The 20,183-nt window shown below is 44.8% G+C and overlaps 1 long non-coding RNA gene across 1 annotated transcript; it reads left to right on the forward strand.

The window, feature by feature from the left end:
• The first annotated feature begins 8,632 nt into the window (after positions 1-8,632).
• On the forward strand, positions 8,633-10,801 carry LOC112477919. The gene is made up of 3 exons (XR_003045679.1): positions 8,633-8,788; positions 9,427-9,510; positions 10,184-10,801. It is a non-coding gene; the product is annotated as an uncharacterized LOC112477919 (long non-coding RNA).
• Positions 10,802-20,183: the final 9,382 nt, after the last annotated feature.

The raw sequence follows: 20,183 nt of genomic DNA on the forward strand, positions 1-20,183 counted from the left end.
GGAGGGGGACGCTGTCGCTCCCAGTCTGGCTCGGCAGAGGTGGGGTGGGAGGCAACACAAATGGCATAAAACCTAAATGCATCCCAGTGGACAATGTGGTTTGTGAAAATTCTGCCAGGATTTTGGCTGATGGTCTTATCTTTTTGGCCATAGAGCTGTTGCCAAGTTTCACATCTATGTGAGACTCGTCTGGGAATCTTAGGGGATGCTGTAAGGGGTGTCAGGTGTGTCTGTCCTGCTTCTGCTCTCGCCTGGGAGTCCTTGGCTCTGACTCTCCTCTTTTGGGGTTACTTTATATTATCTTATTTCAGCCAGCTCTCTTCGTATCTCTTCTCTCAGACTATTTTGTCAAATAAATATTTGTGGCTTGATGCAAAAACCATCCCACATTTTTTCTTCTTTTGTCGAGCCTAGGTAATAACTTCCTCTGTCCCATGCTTGCCATACTCCATTAGTAACTACGGTTGTCTCTTGAGTGTCTTCCAAAAAAGCCTTTCTCTGTCAAAAGAGAAAATTGATCATGCCTGCACAGCCCTGAAAGCTGACATTGTAGGCCATCACAAAACCATCCTGTGCACCAAAGGAGAAAGGGCCAGAAGGAGAAACACGAGACCCAGGGCCAAGATCTCGTTCTGAGTCTGGGTGCAGGAAGTTGTGGTGTGGTTCCTGTATGCCGCTTTTGAATGAATGTCTTTGCTTCCTCACTGGCCCGATGCGACAAGCAGAAGCCACTTTGAAAATGCCTCGCCCTGCCGGGGCCCAGATGCCCCGATATTTACATAGTTGCCTTTCATTCTGCGTACACAGTATGTGCCTCTGCAAATATTTCAGGCCTCCCTGCATGCTTGCGGGGCCCCTAAGTGCCATTCACCAGCTTTTAAGTTTGTTTTGCAGGCAGTGAGCCACAGAGAGGGAGGCCTGACTCAGAGCACAGGGGGCCCTGCTGTCTGCCGCCGCCACCTCCTACCGCTGCAGACTTGGCAAGGAAGGAAGCAGTGGGTTTTACAGCTGGTGTTTTTGGTTTAGAAAAAGAGAGAGAGAGAAAAGAATTTTTTCAAAAATACCTTGGCCATGTAAAATGACACTAAATGTAAGTATATATGCAGTATTTTGGGATGAGAGAAATTGCCTGTTTTGCATGATTCATCATTCCTCTTGATGACAGCAAAGGAGGTTTGCGCTCAGCCTCTGTATTTTGGGAGTTTGTTCCAAATGCTCTGAAGAGAGAGTGAGAAGGCCCAAGTTCCTCGCCCCTTCCCCAGAAAGGGTCGTGTCTGGGCTAGATTAGGGTAGCATGGCATGTGCATCCTCTTTCACCTGACTATGAAGATTCTCATTTTTCTATCAAAAACTGGTCAGCTGCTTCCTGGGTGAAGGGGAACCAGGATGTGGGGAGGGTAGAAAAGCCATGCTTTCCCGAATCTGATATGAGCCTTGAAACATGTGTTGACAAACTAGATGGAAGGGCCCTGCCCAGTGCTGTCTCCCAACAGATGTGTCAGGCTCCCGAGTGTGGGGCGAGCACCGCCAAGGTTGGACGGCTGGTGGCCAGGAACACGCAGTCTTTCTAGGATTCGGCCTTTGCAAGTTCTCAAAAAATGGTGTGTTGCTCTGAGGCTGACACATACCTTGGCAGGGGGTGACGGGGCTTCTGCCCAGAGCTGGGAGTCCCCAGGGTCAGGCTGACCTCGAGGCCGTAGTTTGGCCTGAAGGAGGGGCTGCATGGTGGGTGTGGTGGCCTCTCTGGGCAGATGTGTTCCCTGGAGCCCCAGGACCACAAGAAGCAGGCTGACCCAGGGACCAAGTGCACAGTGAGGGCACACGGGGAGAGTCTGGCAGCGCTTTCCCTGGCTTCTGGCTGGCCTGCCCGAGGCACCCCACATTCCTTCCCTAACATTCACTGTGAGATGGGAGGACTGCCTTGCACCCTCCGACACAGGCATATTGCAAGTTCACTGTTTAGATTAGACAGCGCTTCGTAGAAAAGTGGGGGCATTAGACCTCTGAAATCCAAAACTTCAGTTTTTCAAAGCTGCGTTAGACTCAAGTTTGGCGAAATAGAACTCTGAGTCCAAAAATTAAAACAATTAACTCTACAGTTAAGTCCTGTTTCTTGCCTCGGCAGGCCGTTTCAAGAGTATTTGCCTTATAATAATTTACTAGGGTTAAACTCAACAATTGTGTGGGGTTTTTCTGTATGTTTTATTTGACACTAAGATGGTTAAGAAAAATAAAAGCCCACTACAGGTGAATTAGCAACTGAGTAGCACCTAAAAGCTAATATTGGTCCCCAAATCTATTATTATTAACAACAGCCCCCACAGGCCTGTGGTCATTGCCCAGCTTAACGCATCTCATAGTCACCTGGCCTCACTAGCCTGTGGGCTTGGCAGAGACACTTACTACTCGGGATTATCCATGTGACATGTCCCCTCCCCCCCACGTTGCCCAGGCCCTTGCAATCCCGTGTGACCACCTGTCTAGTTCTGGCCAGTGAACTGTGACGGGAAATGACTTAAGCATTCGAGAATCAGAGTGCGATTCCCCCCGTTCTCCCCTCTCCAAGGGCAATCATGACGGCCGCCCATTGGGACAAGCCACAAGTCGAAAGCAGATTGGGTCACTGAGTCACTGAAGGAGAACAGCTGACATGGGGAATGGCCTGAGTCAGGGATTGATGAATAAGTGAAAAATAAATCTTGGTATTATGCCAATTTCATTCTGGGTTTGTTAAAGCCGAAGACGGTCCTGACGGGTACAAAGAGCAGAAGCTTATATAAGAAACATCAACTTCAAAAAGCCAGCTTCACTCTAGTGAAGGCAAAAAGGTGACAAGGGGATGATCCCTCCCCCTACGCACGGGGCAGGAACCCCTAATCAATCCTGCATCCTCTCCCCAGGGCCCAGAGCACCTTCATGATCTTCTCAAGCCTTAGAAGAGGCAAAGCTCTGTTGAGCAGACCTTCTCCAGCCAGGAGGGGACAGAGGAGAGAGCAGTATGCAAGGAGACGGAAGCCCCCTCCCCAACTCCCCACTGTCCTCCCCACCATCTGTCTCTTGAGTGACCTTGAGCAAGCTGCTCCATCTCTCTGGAGTTCAGCCCAGGCCTCCTTAGGTAAGCCAGACATGATGGGTCTCCACCTGCCTAGAGCAGCAGGTTTGACAGATGAGCTTTACTGTTCCTGACTGCCCCAAGCGGGGTGTGATGAGATGGTGGCTGCAGAGAGGAACCTCTGCTGTCCACATTCTTGTTTTCGGTCAGAAATGTCCCCGGGGCACTAGGCGCTGCTGGGGTCTTGCAATCAAACCTGAAGGGTCGTGTGCATGAGATGTCCCAAAGCCAAGAACATGCATGGCCCTCTGGGAGCCACGCCCACCCCCTGGAGATGATAGAAGTGCAACCTCTGAGCCAGAAACCTAGTGAGTGATCCCAACTGTCCTAGGATGTCATCTCGTTTTTATGATTAAAAGCACAGTGTTGCTCACACACATTTGCAGAGCCATTTGTCTGAGGATGCTCATTGCAACATTGTTACTGACGACAAAAATCTAGAAAGGTTTAAAAAAAAAAATCTAGAAAGGTTAAAAAAAAAATCTAGAAAGTCCTAAATGTCTCTAAGGAAGGAGTGGTTAAGTTCCTATATATCCACACTATGAACCATTTGCAGCCATTAAAAAGTCAGGCAGCTCTCTTTGTCCTGACGCTAAGGGTTTCTAAGACATAGTAAATGAAGCAAGGTGCAGACAGTGTGGCGAGCACACGACCACTGGTAGACACACACATGCAGACACACAAGCATGGACACAGCTGCGTGTATTCTGTATCATCGGAAGGCAACAGAAAAAAACCAGTAATGGTGGCTGCACGTGGACTGGAGTCTGGTGGAACAGAGTTTGTTTTCACTGTGAACTCTTTTGCACTCTCTTTTATCACACGAGAGTGAAGGTGTTGTTTCCCTTTAAGTTTTTATCAGAGAGGCAAAGAACGGAAGTACTGCCTTGGAATCCCAATCCTAGATTTCCTGCCGACATAACTGTGATCGTGAGCAAGCCTCAGTTTCTTCATCTGTAAAACGGAGATGATAATGGAGCCTCCCTCCTGGGACGGTTGGGAGGATTAAATGAGACAATGTGTCAGAGTTTAGCACAGGGCCCGGCACCCATTAAGCATTCTTGGCATCCATTCATGGCACCCATTAAGCTATTTTTGTTGAAGCCCAAAGCTCACTGTCCATTTGACCACAGGGCCCAGATATTTGACAGAATCATTAAGACTGATCCTTGAAGAGAGAGTATTGGTATTGATTTTAATGTTTTATCACCTGGCAGCATCTTGTGGAAAACACTCATTCGTAGCTTCTTCCTGTACCCTGCCCAGCCTGCTCTTAACAGTCCCCAAAGCCTTCTTAAAAAGTGTGCTTCTCCGTACGGTTTCCCAAAACTCCTACTCGATAGTCACGGCTGACATAGAGCTGAGTGAACATCCTTTTCTCCTTGAGCTTTTACGGAGGATGTGAAGGAAAGGGCTCTTCTTACCAAGCGAGGGAGAAAAAAATTCTTGAAGCCATTATGTGTCTGACACCAATTCAATTACCTGGTCCGTGCCCTTTTCAGCTAAGCACTTCCTAAACTTCGTTACCGCTGCAGGATGCAGGACTGCTGCCAGCTGACATCCATCCTGAACGTTGTCCACAGGAGGAGACAAACCTCCGGGTGAGCAGGTTGCTGAGGCACTCCTGCCTTCTGAACAGAGGGGACCAGGGGGCCTCCCGGGAAGAGTGGGGTGTCCGGGCACGGTTGTGGGGCCCTGCACTGTTCTACCCCAGCCTGATTCCCATCACCCAGAGTTTTCAGTGATTGAAAAAAAAAAATCTGGAGCTTCTGGGTTGGTGAGTGCACCCACATGCAGGGAACGTGGCATATTCCAGGCCCACTCCCACTCTCGGGACTCTCCAAACCTCACTGTGTTTTTCATCTGGCTGCTTGTTCACCTATATATTTTATCGTGTCCCTTAGAATAAACTGGTAAATGAATAAAAAGTGGGGAAAGGAGGGGCAGAGAGTGAAGAAAGTAGAGAGAAGGAGAGAGAACTTTCCCTTGAGTAACTAGAGAATGAGCAAAGTGGAGCATATAAGAATAAAAAAATGAAATTCTATTCAACCGGTTATTATTCCTAGTGAAGGACTAACTATATTCTCTGGACTGCAAAACAGAGAGAGGAGGCTTGGAGAAGTCAAGTAGCTTGAAAAGGCTAAGGAACCAAACCAGGTTTCTCAGATGATCCCTAAAAGTTCTCCTACCTCCAAAAAAATAATAAACCTGTTTCTGTTCTGCGGTCATAATTAATTTAGCATTTCTCACAAGAATGGAAGCAGCCTGTTGTACACCTTTTCTTGTTACACAAAACTGAAAATGAGTGAATAATTTTGTATTAATCATATTAGAAACAGAACTAAAACAACAACTTAAGAACATGGGTTGTGTAGCCTCCTCTGGCTCATCCCTTATAAGGAAAACATCTCTAGACTCTAACCCACTGCTCCGAGCCCAGCCTCACCAACCATAATAAGCACTGGTTTACTTGTAGATTAGACCAAAATTTATAAAAAGCTTAAGGAAAAGTGGCTATGCCTTATGCATCCAAGCAACATCCATTAACGATCTGATTGCTGATAGTAAGTAGATACCAGGGAGACTGAGTTGTTAGGAGCTGTGATCCTGGAACCAAAGGAAGGACTTTGGAAGCCCTGGTTGGTACAGAGGAATGGAGCTGCTCGCCTTTGAAAAGACCACCATGCTTGGACCATGAGCATCTTGGTAGCATCCATGACACTGGAGACTAGAGACCCTTCTCCCAGGCACCTGTGAGTTACTGAATTCATATGGAACCATAGAGGAAAGGAAGGACATTGCCTCCTAAAACATGACTGAGATGAACTCCTTGCCACCCTGACAAGTGGAAGCTTGGAGCCCTATTTCATTAGAGGGACAAAGTGTGGGGAGGTTTTTTTTTGTATCAAAAGTTGGGAAGTAAAAGTCACATCTGCTACATTTGTATCCCTGGTGCCAGCACAGAACTTGGCACAGTAGTAGATGCTCAATAAGTATAGAATGAATGACCAATCCTGAGGTCTTGTAAGAACTTCAGTTATGAAATGGAAACTCAATTTTTCTAAGCTGCATTATTTTCAAAGGCAGAGAGTGGGATCTTACCACTTAGAAAAACCGCTCGTCGCCATTAGAAAGCAGAAATTCTCCCTTGTCTCACACGTCACTCCCCTGCTCAGTCCTTCCAGTGGCTTCCTGTCTAGCTCTGATTAAAATCCAAAGTTCTTACAGTGACCCTCACAGTCCTACAAGATCTGGCCCTCACTATCTTTTTGACCTCGTCTCTAAATAATCTCCCCCTCTTACTCCCATAAGCCACACTGGCCTTTTTGTTTTCCCTCAAACATGTTCCTGCCACAGGACATTTGCACTTGCTGTTCTCGCCACCTGAAATGCTCTGTGCTGAGATCTCTGCAGAGCTTCATCCTGGCTTCCTTCAGGTCTCTGCTCAAATGTCATCTCTTTAGAAAAGCCTTCCCAGTTCACTTTATCGAAAATTGCATCCCATCTCAATCTATCCCACACGCTTTGCTTATGCTACTTTATTTCTCCTTGTAGCGCTTAGATGACATATGATAGTTATTTGCTTATAGTCTCATTTCCTCATTAGAGAAATAAGAGGAAAAAAAATCTTTTTCATATTTACTCCTGAACCCCAATGCCTAGAAGAGTATCTGGCACATTGTAGGAACTCAAGAAATATTTTTTGAGTAAATGAGTGAATTTAACCAACAAATTTGACTGCCTAGTTCCACCACACTCCCTGGGAATTCTCTCAAGTGAGATTCAACCGGCATGAATTTCAGAAACAGAAATAGAAAGTTAGAGCTGGAGAAGACCTTGAGAGCACTGACTTCTGCCTTTTCAGGGCCCTGTGGAGGCTGGCTGTGGGTACCTGACACCTGGCAGGCGAGGGGCTCTCTGCTGGTCGTAAAGAAGCCGCCTTGATGAGGGGAGACCCTCAGCCCAGTGACTGTTGCATCTTCTCCATCACTGAGCTCAGGGCAAGAGGGAAATTCCAGATGGTAAGAACCATTCTGAGAAAATACATTGGGAAACCTGGGTTAAGACCTCCTGTGCATTGTGACTATAGATGGACTTTCTCAAACTTTTTTTAACCCTTTTTCTGGAGAATGCTTTTGTGGAATTGGTATTTCTTGGGTCACATTTTGGAAAACACTGATTTCATACTTTTTTCCCAGCTGAAGAGCCTTCTGAAAAAGTGTGTGGGAAGCTGTGGGGAAGTCAAGTGCTTTGGTCCCCTAGAAACTGGTACCTGTCCGTGGCCTGTTAGGAACCAGGCCTCCTAGAACAGGGGTCCCCAACTGCCAGGCCACAAACTGGTACCTGTCTGTGGCCTGTTAGGAACCAGGCCGCACAGCAGGAGGTGAGCGGTAGGTGGGTGAGCAAGCCAAGTTTCATCTGTATTTGCAGCCATCACCACCTCAGCTCCACCTCGGATCAGGTGTTAGATTCTCAAAGGAGCACTGGTCCCGGGTGCCAAAAAGGTAGGAGACCACTGACCTAAAGCACCCAGAGATGGGCCTCTCCTTTCTATACCACCACACTGGAAGCCCCTGCGGACATCCCTTTCCACATTCTGCCTACCCCACACTGCCCTGGACCAAAACTGGCTCCCCTCAGCATCTCTAAGTCCTACCTCACTCGTCTCACCAAGCTCATCCTTTCCCCTCCAGGTGTCGCCTTCACCTAGGCCCTGTGGGGAGGGCTCCCTCCCTCCTGGATCCCATGGCTGCCTGCAGGGGAGAAGAACCTCCTGGAAGCACCCTCTCTTCCCTGCACTTGGGAGCCCCTTCATGGGGAGCATTGCAAAGGAGGCACATTTCCTGAACAGTATGTGCATGATCCACCTCCATAATATAACGACACACACGCAGTGGACACATGGATGTACATCTGCACAGAGCGAGCGAGCTGGGAGGCGTCCTCTGCCAGGAGAATAGTGGTTATCTCTGGGTGGGGGGATATGAGGTGGTTTTTTCCTTTTTTTTTTTTTGCTTAGCTTTATTTTTAAATTTTATTGTTCCACATGTGTTTAAAAAGAAAAACAAAAGGGCTCGTGTGTCACAGAATCTGCAGTGGTCCTTCAGTTCCTCTCTGTGTGACCTCAGAGTACTCAACCTCTCGGGTTCCTCATCTCAGAGGTGCCCCGCCTTGTTCCTTCTCAGAGATCCTCTGGAACCCTTTCTGTTCAATAACTAGATTGCAAGCAGCTAGCAAGCAAGCGTCCGCGCCTCCTCTGCATCTTCCAGCTTGCCCGCGCATGGCCTTGCACGCTGCGGCAGTGTTATTTTTTTATTACTGCAGGTGCTAAATAAATCCTCAGTGACTGAGGCCAGAGCCAAACACATTTATTTTTGTCATGGCTCCAATTCTGTGAGGCTGGGATGAAGCCCAAGGCGCTGGAGACACAATAAATCTGCTCTTTGGGCCCCACCCACTTCTCCACCAAGCAGATGTGGTAGCCGGGAGCCAAGGCTTGGGGGGCCCAGCACTGGGCTGAAAGCAGGAGCCAGCATGAGGCCCTGTGAGCTGGGAGTCCCCGAGCAAGGCTAGCTGACTTCACAAAGCCTCCCCTCCCACAGGTGTGTGAGTCGCTTTTGGCAGTGATTTCCCTAGAAGGAAGGGATGAGGCCTGCCCAGGTGCAAAAGCAGTAGGTAAGAGCCACGCATGCCTGTGCTCCCTTCTGCCTTGGCCCCAGGGCCTCTGCCACCATGAGCCTGAGCAAGTCCCTTTGCTTCTCTGGGCCTCACTTTCCTTGTCCCCTATAAGGAGCAATAGCACCTGTATTTTGGATTATCGTGAAAATAAAATTAGATCATGCATATATAATCTGGCACAAAATGACCAAGGGGTACATCTTAAGATGGTTTGAGGGTCCAGAGATGGTCCCTAGTTGAGTAGCTAGGCCCCAGGTGGCTCAAACTTCAGGATTGGCATATTGCCTGCGAACCGTCCCCCATTGCTAACCAAGCTGCTGCGGATGTAATTCCTTTAAAGCAAGCTCCAGTTCTGACATGAGTGGGGCCGGTCTTTCTCCTGCACTCTGCAGTCTTGAGTGGATTTACTAAGCAAAAGCAGCTCATGGTGCATCTTTCATGTCTTGTGTGCCCAAAATCCGCTAGGTGCTGCGTATCCTTTTTACAGGGAGGACGTTTATCAGGGTGAAGAATAAGGTTGTGTCCAAAGCCACTCAGCATGATAAATGGTGCAGCTGGGGTCCAGTGCTGCCGAGTTACTGCACCAGGGAGAAGAATCTCCTCCAAACTTAGCTCGCCCCTGTGTTGTTTTGCAGACTCTGGAATGTTCCATTCCATTTGTTTAACGCCATTTGGAGGGAAGGCTTCCTAATGTATCTTGCAAAGGAATGTGCTACACGGTACTGTATACAAACTCGCTTCTCCCACATACTAGCCACACTAAGTGCCACAGCTTTAAATAATTCTAAGACACTCTTCTCAGGCTATTTGCAGCACAGGGAGGAAGGCCTGTTGCCTTCTTGCAGCTGTGTTCCTCTGGGCTGGAGACTGTGATGGAGACCAGACCTGGGTGCTGACTGAAAGGATGTGTCTCCTCCAAATCCTATGGGTGACTTCGCCCCTCCTGAGTGTTCCCTAAAAACTCACCAACAATGGGGATGGGAGAAGATTGAATTCACTGGTGCTGAACAAGCATTACTTGAAATGAGGATGCTTGGAGACAGGACTTTGAGAAATACAGCTGGAAGGATGGATGCTCAGTGGTTTAGATATGCTACAGTTCCACATTTGACCTTTGTCTTCCACATGAGATTAAGGAACAGAAAACTTTTCTAAAGTCATTCTCTATTTACATAATTAGTTCAAGGGCTAAGATGGAAGCGGGGAATCCAATGTCTTCCCACACTACTTCCAGTTATTTTGATTTATGCCAGTGGTTTATTGCTTGTTGGTATTACAGATATTATGTAAACTCTCTTTAATATCTCAAATGGAATTAATAGATTGTATAAGCTATCTATACCTTTTTTAAAAAATTAAAAATAACTCTAACGCGGGATTTTTTAACCTCAGAACTACTGACATGGGGCCACGTAACTCTGGTGGCGACATCTCAGACCTCCACCCTCTGCATGCCGGCAGCACTGCGCCCCAGACATGACCACCAGAAATGTCTCCGGATATCGTCAAACATTCCTGAGCAACCCCGCCCCGCCACGACTGAGAACCACTCCTCTAACAAAGAAAAAATGAAAGGATGATAATGTATCACCAAGTAACATATAGTTCAAAATATCAATGCTCAAGCATGATTGCACTGTAGGATAGAATGAAGCAGCCAGCTGCCTGAACCTATTGACAATGAAGGCGTCCAGATTTAAGAGGAGCAACAAGATCAGAAGCTGTTTAGACAAGAACAGAAAAATCAAAGGGCAGAGGATGGACATTAAGATAAAAACTAGTGTTAGACTAATAACAGAGAACATTTACCTGTATATAAGAGAAATAAAATAACCATAATTAAAATAGAGATTGTATACTAAGACAAGCTACAGATCCAAAGTCCTAAATGAGCTGGGACTTATTTATAGGTATGGCTTCAGGGTTGTTCCCCACTTTGTGACCTGGAGTATTGCTCTAGTGATAAGAGTACTTAAAGTACTTTAGAAGAACTTGGAGCTGTATCCGTGAGGAGACAGACTGAAAGAGGCCAAGTGATGGGGAATAAAATTCACTGAGATCCTTGCATTTCATGAATCTGCTAATTTATATTTGGTTCAAGGTCTATTCAAAGAAATCTCAGATCTCTTACATGTTTTCAGTTGGTTTCAATGCACAGTCACTGCCCTACTGCATTGAAACCCTTTTCAGGAAAATCTGTAGTAAGACGCTCAGCGCCTAGAGCCAGCAACCTGCACTACATGAGTAAATCACTAATTTTTCAGACGAGATCTTTTTTCCATTTAAGTTTCTCTCTATGGAATAGTCTTCTAAATTACCAGGCTTTTTGAATAACTTCTTAGAACTTATTTTCAGAATTATTATGTTCTAAGTATTGCCGATTAACATTTGTAAATGTGAGTTTAATCTGGGGGAACATTCAAAAATCATGTGGGACATGAGACAATTCTTTGTTGTACGGGACTCTCCCAAACATTGCAGGACATCTAGCTTTCTTCCTATCCCCAAACGCCAGTGGCGGGGTCAACCAAAAACCACACCCATCAATTTCCAAAATGCCCCCTCTGGGGCACCACAGCTCCTGTTGAGTTCCCTGGATGGACATGAACACACCCTAGTTGTGGGCGCTGCCACCAAGACCACACTGACAACACCCACTTTAGATGGACACAGATTCATAAGTCCCTCCCACCAGCATAGCACAACATAGCTATTTCTATTATCTCTACCACCTCTAACACTTCTTTGTCATTTTAATTTATGCTCACTTAATAAAACCTTTAATGAATGATATAAACCAGGTAAATAGATAGCACTTGCTGAGAGTTCCTGTGGGTCAGACCCTGGGCATTTGTCATTTCATTCAAACATCACGAAATCCCTACTAGGTAGATAGTATTACTAGCCACATTTTATAGAGAAGAAAACTGAGGCACGAAGAGGAGAATTTGGGTAACTTGTCCAAAGTGACCAACTCGTGATTGGCAAAATCGGGATTTGAACTCTGGCTCTTCTGCTTTATTATTTCCTCAGAACTGGCTTCTCTGTATTCAAGTTAAGTCAAAGAAGTAAATGGCAGCGAAACATACTTTCATAAAAATGTATATGCATTTATACCAAAAGTTTATCCAGACTCAACATACCCCTTGTTCTACAGTCCTACGCACTTGAAGTTGGGGTAGATGAAAGGCTGTTTAGAGTTTTGCCTTTGAGGCCCTGAAAGATACCCCATTATGAAAGAAATATCGAGCTAAATTCACCATAGCCAGAATGGAAAATAGGTTTCATCTCAAGTGTTGATTGATTGGTCATGGCTGACTAGGATTGAGAAGGATTTTAAAGGAGTCACAGGTCAGTATCACCATCAATCAGTAATGTCTGCCCTGGCTAGGGAAAGGGTACATTGTGGCTTAATGTTATGAAGTTACTGTCCCTTTATCCCTAGATAGGAAATTGTACAATTGAGAAGTTTTCCAAAATAGGAATAAAAGTGAAAACGAAATTTTGGTGAAATTCTAAATTTACCAGAAAACCCCAGTTCCTCAGAATATCCTTCTCACGTGGCCATAGAAACATTAAGGTTGAAAGGACCTTCAAGATTATCTTGACTTATTCACTTTAGAAATGTTTTCAAAAATAGGAATAGAAACAAGAAGACATTTCTGGAAGTGAATTCTAAGTTCACCAGAAAATTTAGTTCCTTAGAATATTCCATTCATAGACTCATAAAACATAAGGCTAGGAAGAACATTTAGGATTGTTTAGGCCTGTGGTTTGCAAATTTGACTTACATTAGAATCATCTAGGGAAGTTCTGAAAAATTCCAATGTCTGGATTCTGATTTAATTCATCTGGGGATGGGACTAGGAAGTGGCATGTTCTTAAAATTCCCCTACCGATGCCCAGCCTCGACTGAGAACTACAGATTTGGTCAAAACCCCTCATTCTTCAGTTGAGGAAATGGAGAAGATGGGTGTTTTTCCCCGGGGACACACGGGCAGCTGGCAGCAGAGCAGATTCTGCCCTGCATCCCTGGCCCCTGGTCGGGGGATGGGGAAACCCCCAGGTCCTTGGCATTACAACGCTGGAGTCCTGGAGTCCCAGCCAGTGTCAGAATCTGTGTCCCAACGGTCATGTTCCTTAAGGCTGACTCTCAGGCTGAACATGACCATGGACCACAAGATGCCTGTGGTGTTGCTATTTCCCTGACTGCTCCTGGCATTTCCAATGAGAACGCCACTTTCCCGCTGGGCCTCTATCATACACCTGGTTTTTGCTGCCTCTTGCCATAAGTGTTGCTTTGGTTGACTTGCTTGTCCTTAATGTCCATTCATAGCATTGGAAACAATACAAGATCAACAAAACACTGCCCTCAAAGTAACTTTTAAAAGGTGGAAGAGAAATGCCCTAACGTTTATGGAAAGCCTCATATGCGCCAGGCACCTTGTATATTTATCCTCTCGACAATACTGGAAGAGAATTACTCCACTTTACAGATGAGAAAAGGTGGATCTGAGAGGTAGGTAACTTGCCCAATGTCACATGGCTGGTGAATGGCACAGTTGAGATTCAAGCCAGCTCTCACCACTGCCTTCTGCAGCCTCCTCCATTAACGTAGTATGTCCCAGTCCCTTAAAAGCCAGGTTCTATGGCTCTGTAGGTTGCTTATTAGTTGCAAGAAGAAAATGTAACTAGGCAGTGGAGAAACCTGACCACACATTGACCAGGTGATCAAAATGAACATAAGCACATGGCCATCACCTAGCATCACTGACGCCTTCTGACCGACGCTACATAACCTGAACCTGGTCAAGAGGAAACATCTGAGGAGCCCAAATTACAGAACATTTGAGATAACTGACTTCTGTTTTTCAAACGTTTCAATGTCATAAAAGAAAGGCTGAGGATTGCTCCAGAGTAAAGAAAGCAAAAGAGATGTGACATCTAACTGTTGTATGTGGTGCTGGATTTGATTCTGCACTCAGTTGGGGAAAATGCTTTGAGGCCCTATTGGGCCAGTTGACAAACTTGGAATGTGAAGTGTAGAATAGAAAAATTATTGTAACAGTATTAAACTGCTTGAATTTGATAACTGCACTGTGACTATGTACGTGAATATCCTGTTCTTAGGAAATACTGAGACAGTAGAGATAAGGGGGCATGGATGTCTCAAGCTACTCCTAAGTGGTTCGGAAAAAGTAAATATTGCTGCAATTTTCTTTATAGCAGCCAGCAGAGGGCTAAGCCCATAGCAGATAGTGAATTAAAAATCTGTTTTTATTTGGTTAAATAATTCCACAGTTTCCTGACATCAAGGAAAATACTTTTCACTGTGACTTTCTTGGTTTTTAACACTTTTTGATTTCAGAGAAGGCACAAAAAAATTCTCATCCTTCACCAACCCCACTCCCTACTCTACCGCCAGTTTCTCTAAGAAGTGGGGAAAAACCCTACTGCAAATTTGCCTTGTCATTATTATTTATAAATTCCTCCATATTTCCTGAAAATTTTATTTAGGATTTTAGTGCTCTTACCACATTCATAGAGTGAAAACAACAACAACTCGGCAAGATATGGCTGAGTACATTCTCTGCTCTTCTTCTGATCCTCTGCTCCTATGAAAATCTTAAGTCAGATTCTCTCTACCAGATAGAGGGGACTGAGTGGGGCCTGTCACTTGAACAAGAAAGTTGTCTTTAATTTGACAAATATTGAGCCAGCTTCTGCTATGTGTGGTATACAGAGCTCTTACCCCAGACATCTAAGAGAATAAACACATACCATATCACTGAATAAAACGTTTTGGAACTACTTCCAGTGTCCTTCCTTGCTAAAGCGCTAGTTTCATTAAGACAGAACTGCCGTGTTTGGCAGGAGGAACCTATGTTAGTCAGGCACTTAGCTGCAAGCAGCATAACCTGCCCTGGATGATTTAAACAGAAATGACTAAGGGATGCCTGGAAGCTCACAGAAGCACTAGGAAGGACAGGGTCCAGTTGGAGACCGTCCAGGCAGGAGCTAGGCCTTCAGCGGGCACTCCTGCCAGCTCCCCTTCTGGACCGAGCCTCTGCTGCCCACACCTCTGACACTGGGCCCTCGATCCTAGGTGCCTTGTCCAGCTACACCCGAAAGCCCAGGCCTCTGCTGCCCCCTAGCCAGGAAAGGCTTTGCTGCAAGACTGAGAGGGCGATTTAGTGACTGACTCAAGGAGGCAGCACTTACAATGTAGAAAAACCCCTAAATATGGGATGAGAGTTCAAAAGATTCTTGGTGGCCACAAGCACAAAGACCAATGTCCACTAATACAGCTCCAATGGGAACAGTCAAACCAGGGAGGACCCCCAGTTTCTAGGTTTTCTTCTTGTTTGTTAATGTGCTGTGTTTGCTTTTTAGTCACCGTCTTCTGTCTGCTGTTGTCCTGGCATTCAAGGCTCACTTTGAATATGAAAAAATAAAAAACAACCTATAAAATCCTTAAGTCTTAGTTCTAAAGTGAGCCTTTGAAAAAGACACTGGGAATAATCAACTATTCTATTCGCCTTGAAACCCATTGTTTACATATTAGGAAAAGGGGCCCAGAAAAGTGGGATTTGGCCACAGCTAGTGTGTCCATGCTACCAGCTAGGACCAGGGTTTTCCAGAATGTGCTTTGCATAATATTATTAAGTGGTGGGTGGCCGGATAGAGGGAGGGAGGGGATGGAGGCAATGAGAGACACTTTGCACTGGATAAAGTCCACTTGGTTTCCTTCCTGCGGGACATCTCTGAGACTTTAAAATGCTACAAGGAACATTTATGCAGCATTTCCCTGACTCCTTAGACCACAGAGCACACTTGGGTTGTAAGGTGTCTTTCCGGGGCTTGAGTTTCACAGAATTCTCTTGGGGAAATATATTACCCCATGCCTGCTCTTATCCAGGTTAGAACCCCATAGAAACCTTAACCTCTTCAAATTCAAAACTCAGATACTTTCATGCAAATACAGGTGATTTTAAATGTCACTGGTTTCAGAGCAATTTTGAGGGCCACTCTACATAAAGAACATTCTTCACCCGTCACCATTTCATTTAGGAAATGCAGCTTGAGATTTTTAAACAGTGGGACCCCAGCCTTACATGTAAGCATTATTGGTTGAACAATTGTAACACAAGACAAAGTTATCTAGTGAGGAAAAAGGTTCGTTTCCTACAAATTTAATACATATGAAATTTCAAAATATGCTTATTTTGCACAAACTGAAACATTGGCATGAGTTGATTTTGTTATTTTGTTTTTTGTTTTGTTTTGTTTTGTTTTTGGTTCACAGGGGGGTTCAACTTGACAAATCATCTTCAAACTTATGTAACACATTTACATGTACAAAACTTGCAAAAACTTTGGCTCCCCTGCGAACTGGCCCTCAAGCCCCTCACCAGAACAGCTGCACAAGGCTGACACTTCCAACAGCAGCATACCAACTGGCTTTGTAATCCTTGGCCCACTTAATATTGAGATAATTTAGCAGCCTATTAAAATGCCCACCACTCCTACTTTTTAGAGGTGTTTGTTTGGTTCCATCGAAAGGGCCATTAAGATATTGAAAAAAACCCATTCTGAGGTGGGGCACATAGTATCAATCCCTATGAATCTTTTAATATTATAAAAGCAGTGAATTGTGAAGGTCACCTGGCGCCAGCCCTGTCACTCTAAAACAGTATTTGCCAGAGACGACTTCATTTGGAATGAGTTTTGATTAACACACTCAAGAGATCATTTCATACTTTTTAAAAACCTGTATATTTATTTCTTTTAAACCATTTCTTAAGTGATGAATTATTTTCAACAAGATCATAAACCATTTAACTCTGCCATGGAAATCTAAAGGCGAATTGGCAATGTGAATGACCTTACAGGAAAACCTGCTAGATATATTTTTAAACAATTTACGTATAGGCCTTGATGTGTGTAAACATCCAGAAACATAAGAATGTTTCCAAGACCTCGTTAGACCGATCCAGGCTTTCCACTCACCCGATTACTTTTTTCTTGGTATCCCCATTTTATGTGAAAACATTTACTCCAGGTCCTAACCCTCAACTATCCCATGAGTATGTGAATTACAGATTCTTGCACATCTGAAGTACTTTCTGCGGCTTTTTTTTGGTTTTGCTTTGTTTTGTTTATCCTACACAATTTCCTTCCTTCCTACTTTTTGCTCCCCAGGGCTTTTAGAGATAGGCTAACCACTAATTGTGTCCTCCTGCAGCAGCGACAGGGGACCCAGATCCAGGTTCCTCCCTCTGCTCCTGGCTATAGCGGGATGTGAGCAATAATGACCATCTTAAACGACAGACACTGTTATTCCTGGGGAGTGGAGACCTGGGAAACATCCTTGAATTCAGATCAGGAACTTAGCTACTGCTTAAATGACACAGCTGCTCTGTACAGGGGCAAGAGTTTCTCTCTCCCAGAAAGCAATGCCCTTTTACACACTTTAGCCTCTGCAGCCGGCCATGAGGTTGTCCACATTTGATGACAAGTCACTTTGAGAGCTTGCTCCCGCCCTGGCCACTCTCGGAGCATTCCGCACAGGGCAAGTTCTTAGCAGATTTAAGCCATTCGAATGTTTTCCCTCCCCAAGTGTTCTTTCCAAGGTCCATTTGGACTCCAGGGCCACTGCAACCTTAATAACTGACATTCTTTCCATTTCTTGCCTTCCTGTTCTGAGTGGAGATTTTGAAAACTCTATTGACTCATTTGTCAAGTTCTGATCTAAATTCAGAGCCTTGGGACTAGAACGAACACCTGCTAGGCAAAAAAGTTCAAACTTGATAAATCCTAAAAGTGTGACAAGCTCCTCCATATTTAAATGCCTGTGGCCAACAAGCCATTCATTTGTTCATTCCCAGAGCTTCCACTTAATTTTCTTCCTGGGAAAGGTTTGCTATAAACAGAAGAGCAAGCTCTTGGGAGGTACTTCATATCAAAGTTCTCTAATGGCACTTGGGACGTCAGCCACTCCATGCCGGGGGCACTCTACTCATCTGCCAGAGTTAAATTAAGGCACACGAAAGGCAAGTGCTTCCCCCAAAGCTTCTGAGCAAGGGGTGGAGTCAAGATGAAGGCTTTAAGAGACAGACTGGAATCGGGTGACCATCTCACAGAACCACTGCAGGGTGTGGAAGCAAAGGCTGAGTAAGGTCGTATAGCTGGAGAGATGTTTGAGTTCGACTCTGCCTCTACAACTTCCTAGCTCTGAGTCTTTGCTCGGGTTACCTTATCTTTGCAGTCTGTTTTTTCTCTCTAAAGTGAAGACAATAACTCCTATTTGAATTATATGAGAATGTTAGTAAGTGCTGTTAGTAAGTGCCTGGTACTTAGTGTGTGCTCAGTAAATAGTGACCAACACAGCTTTGTGTTGTGTCATCGTTGTTGTTACTGCTTTCCATATGACTCCTTTTCATTAATGTAGGGCCTGGTGACTCCTGTTGGCTCAATTTAAGGAGAGGGAAAGGAAAAGGAGATGGGGGAGGGGGCAGATGACCACCTGGAGTCCCAATTAAGTGAAACCTTTGGAAAAATATACTCAGCTTTTTATCATTTAGTCTGTAGCCTAATTATGTACAAATTTCCCTGTTTCTGATGTTTTTCCAAGTGCAAGAGAGCCCTTAGAAGAGTGTCACCTCAATTTCTGGAGTGGGGCCAGGTATCCACACTTTAATTAGCTCCCCATGAGATTCTTAGGTACCCCCAAAGTTTGAGAACCCCTGGCCTGAGGCTGCTGGAAATGCTAGGACAGGAAGGGAGTGAAGGTGGGCGAGAGGGAACACCTGGGAGATTCAGAATTCTCTCGTGGTCTAAATGGAAATAGTTTACAGCAATATTGTCACAAATCCAGGATATCTGGGGGTAAATGGTTTCCTCATTTCTCCTCCATAAATCAGTGTGGATATTCTTGGCAAGCTCTGCTCCTTGCAGGGTGGGCAGCTGTGAGGCAAGCAAGGGGGTTATCTCTTCTCCCAAACTTGTCCTGCCTTTGCAGATGCAATTCATTCCCTGTCTGCCTCACAGCTAACTATTTTAGCAGACAAGCCCCGAGCCTGAAGAAAACAGGATATATTCTTGAAAGTAACTATACAGAAATTTGGTGGGAAAAGTTTTTCCTTCAGTCACAGCTTTTGCATAAAATCAGAGTGGAGTGAGCTACTCTTTGGTTTAGGTCACCTCGAAGCAAATCTTGCCTTCTAAGAGTTGAAGGTGCCCTTTAGTATCTCATTTTATCCTGTCATTTCAGAGAACTTGGGAACAGCAAGTTTTTATGATCTGGGACATATTCGAAAGTTCTCTAGTCTCAATGATTTGACGGCGGGGTTGGGGGTGGGAGCCAGTGCCATAAATCCAAACCTCTTTAGACTCTTAAAACATGGGAATTTCATTACATAAACCTTTCCCTCACATGTTCAAAAGACCCACAAGTGCAACAAAACAAAGAAAACTTTCATTTAGAAAGCTCAAGGAAGCCTTATTGTTTTTAAAGCACCTAAGAGGATTTTTGTTGGCTTACACCACAAATCTTAGCTTTTGAATGGTATGAGTAGAAAAAAAACGTAAGAGTTATATCAAATGGAAAAAAGATAATTTTCAGCCAACTCTTTTCCGAGATTAGTAGAATTAACCAAGACCAAAGAAGTAAACATAAAACTAACACATCATTTTAAAAGAATAGTAGCTGTCAGAAGATAGTTTTCCTAGTACTACCTCCACCTGTGTTCGAGAAAAGGCAAATAGCAAACATTGATACCCAAAAAATCTACATTATGAACAACATTCTATTTTAAGGCACCTGTTGATTTTTTTCAGTCAGTTTTTAAGTCATAAGAAATTTCAGGACATTCAGAGCAAACAAGTCTTCTAAACATCTGATAACCAATATCAACTAACGGTACCGACAGAGGCAGTGCTTAAAGGGCTGGAGGATATTTGCTGTGTGCTCTAGCGAAACGGTAACGTTAAGCTTTCGCGGTGAAAACAGTAGGAATGAGATATGCAGGCAAACAAACAGCAAGAAAATGCATCCACCATCAACTACACATGCTTCAGAGAGAATTCTAAAGCTTACTTATATGGGCTGTAGAATTAAGTTCAGGAGATAAAAGTTCTTTCCTACTCACCCAGAAGATCTATCAAACTCCTTCCTAGAGAGGATTCCTGCCCTGAAATGCTAACCACCTCCTTACTCTGCAGCTGGTTACTTCGTTTTTCTCATTTTGCTCGTTCATACACTCACCTGCAGCCGGTTACTTTTCTTGTTCAAGTACCTACCTGCAGCCACTTAATTTTAAATATATATTGGCAGTATGCCCCCCTTCTTCTTCATCCTTATCCATGTCTGAAAAATGCAGGGTGAAGCTTT

The sequence above is a fragment of the Pteropus alecto genome, unplaced genomic scaffold (assembly GCF_000325575.1).
Source record: "Pteropus alecto unplaced genomic scaffold, ASM32557v1 scaffold131, whole genome shotgun sequence".
Taxonomy (NCBI): domain Eukaryota; kingdom Metazoa; phylum Chordata; class Mammalia; order Chiroptera; family Pteropodidae; genus Pteropus; species Pteropus alecto.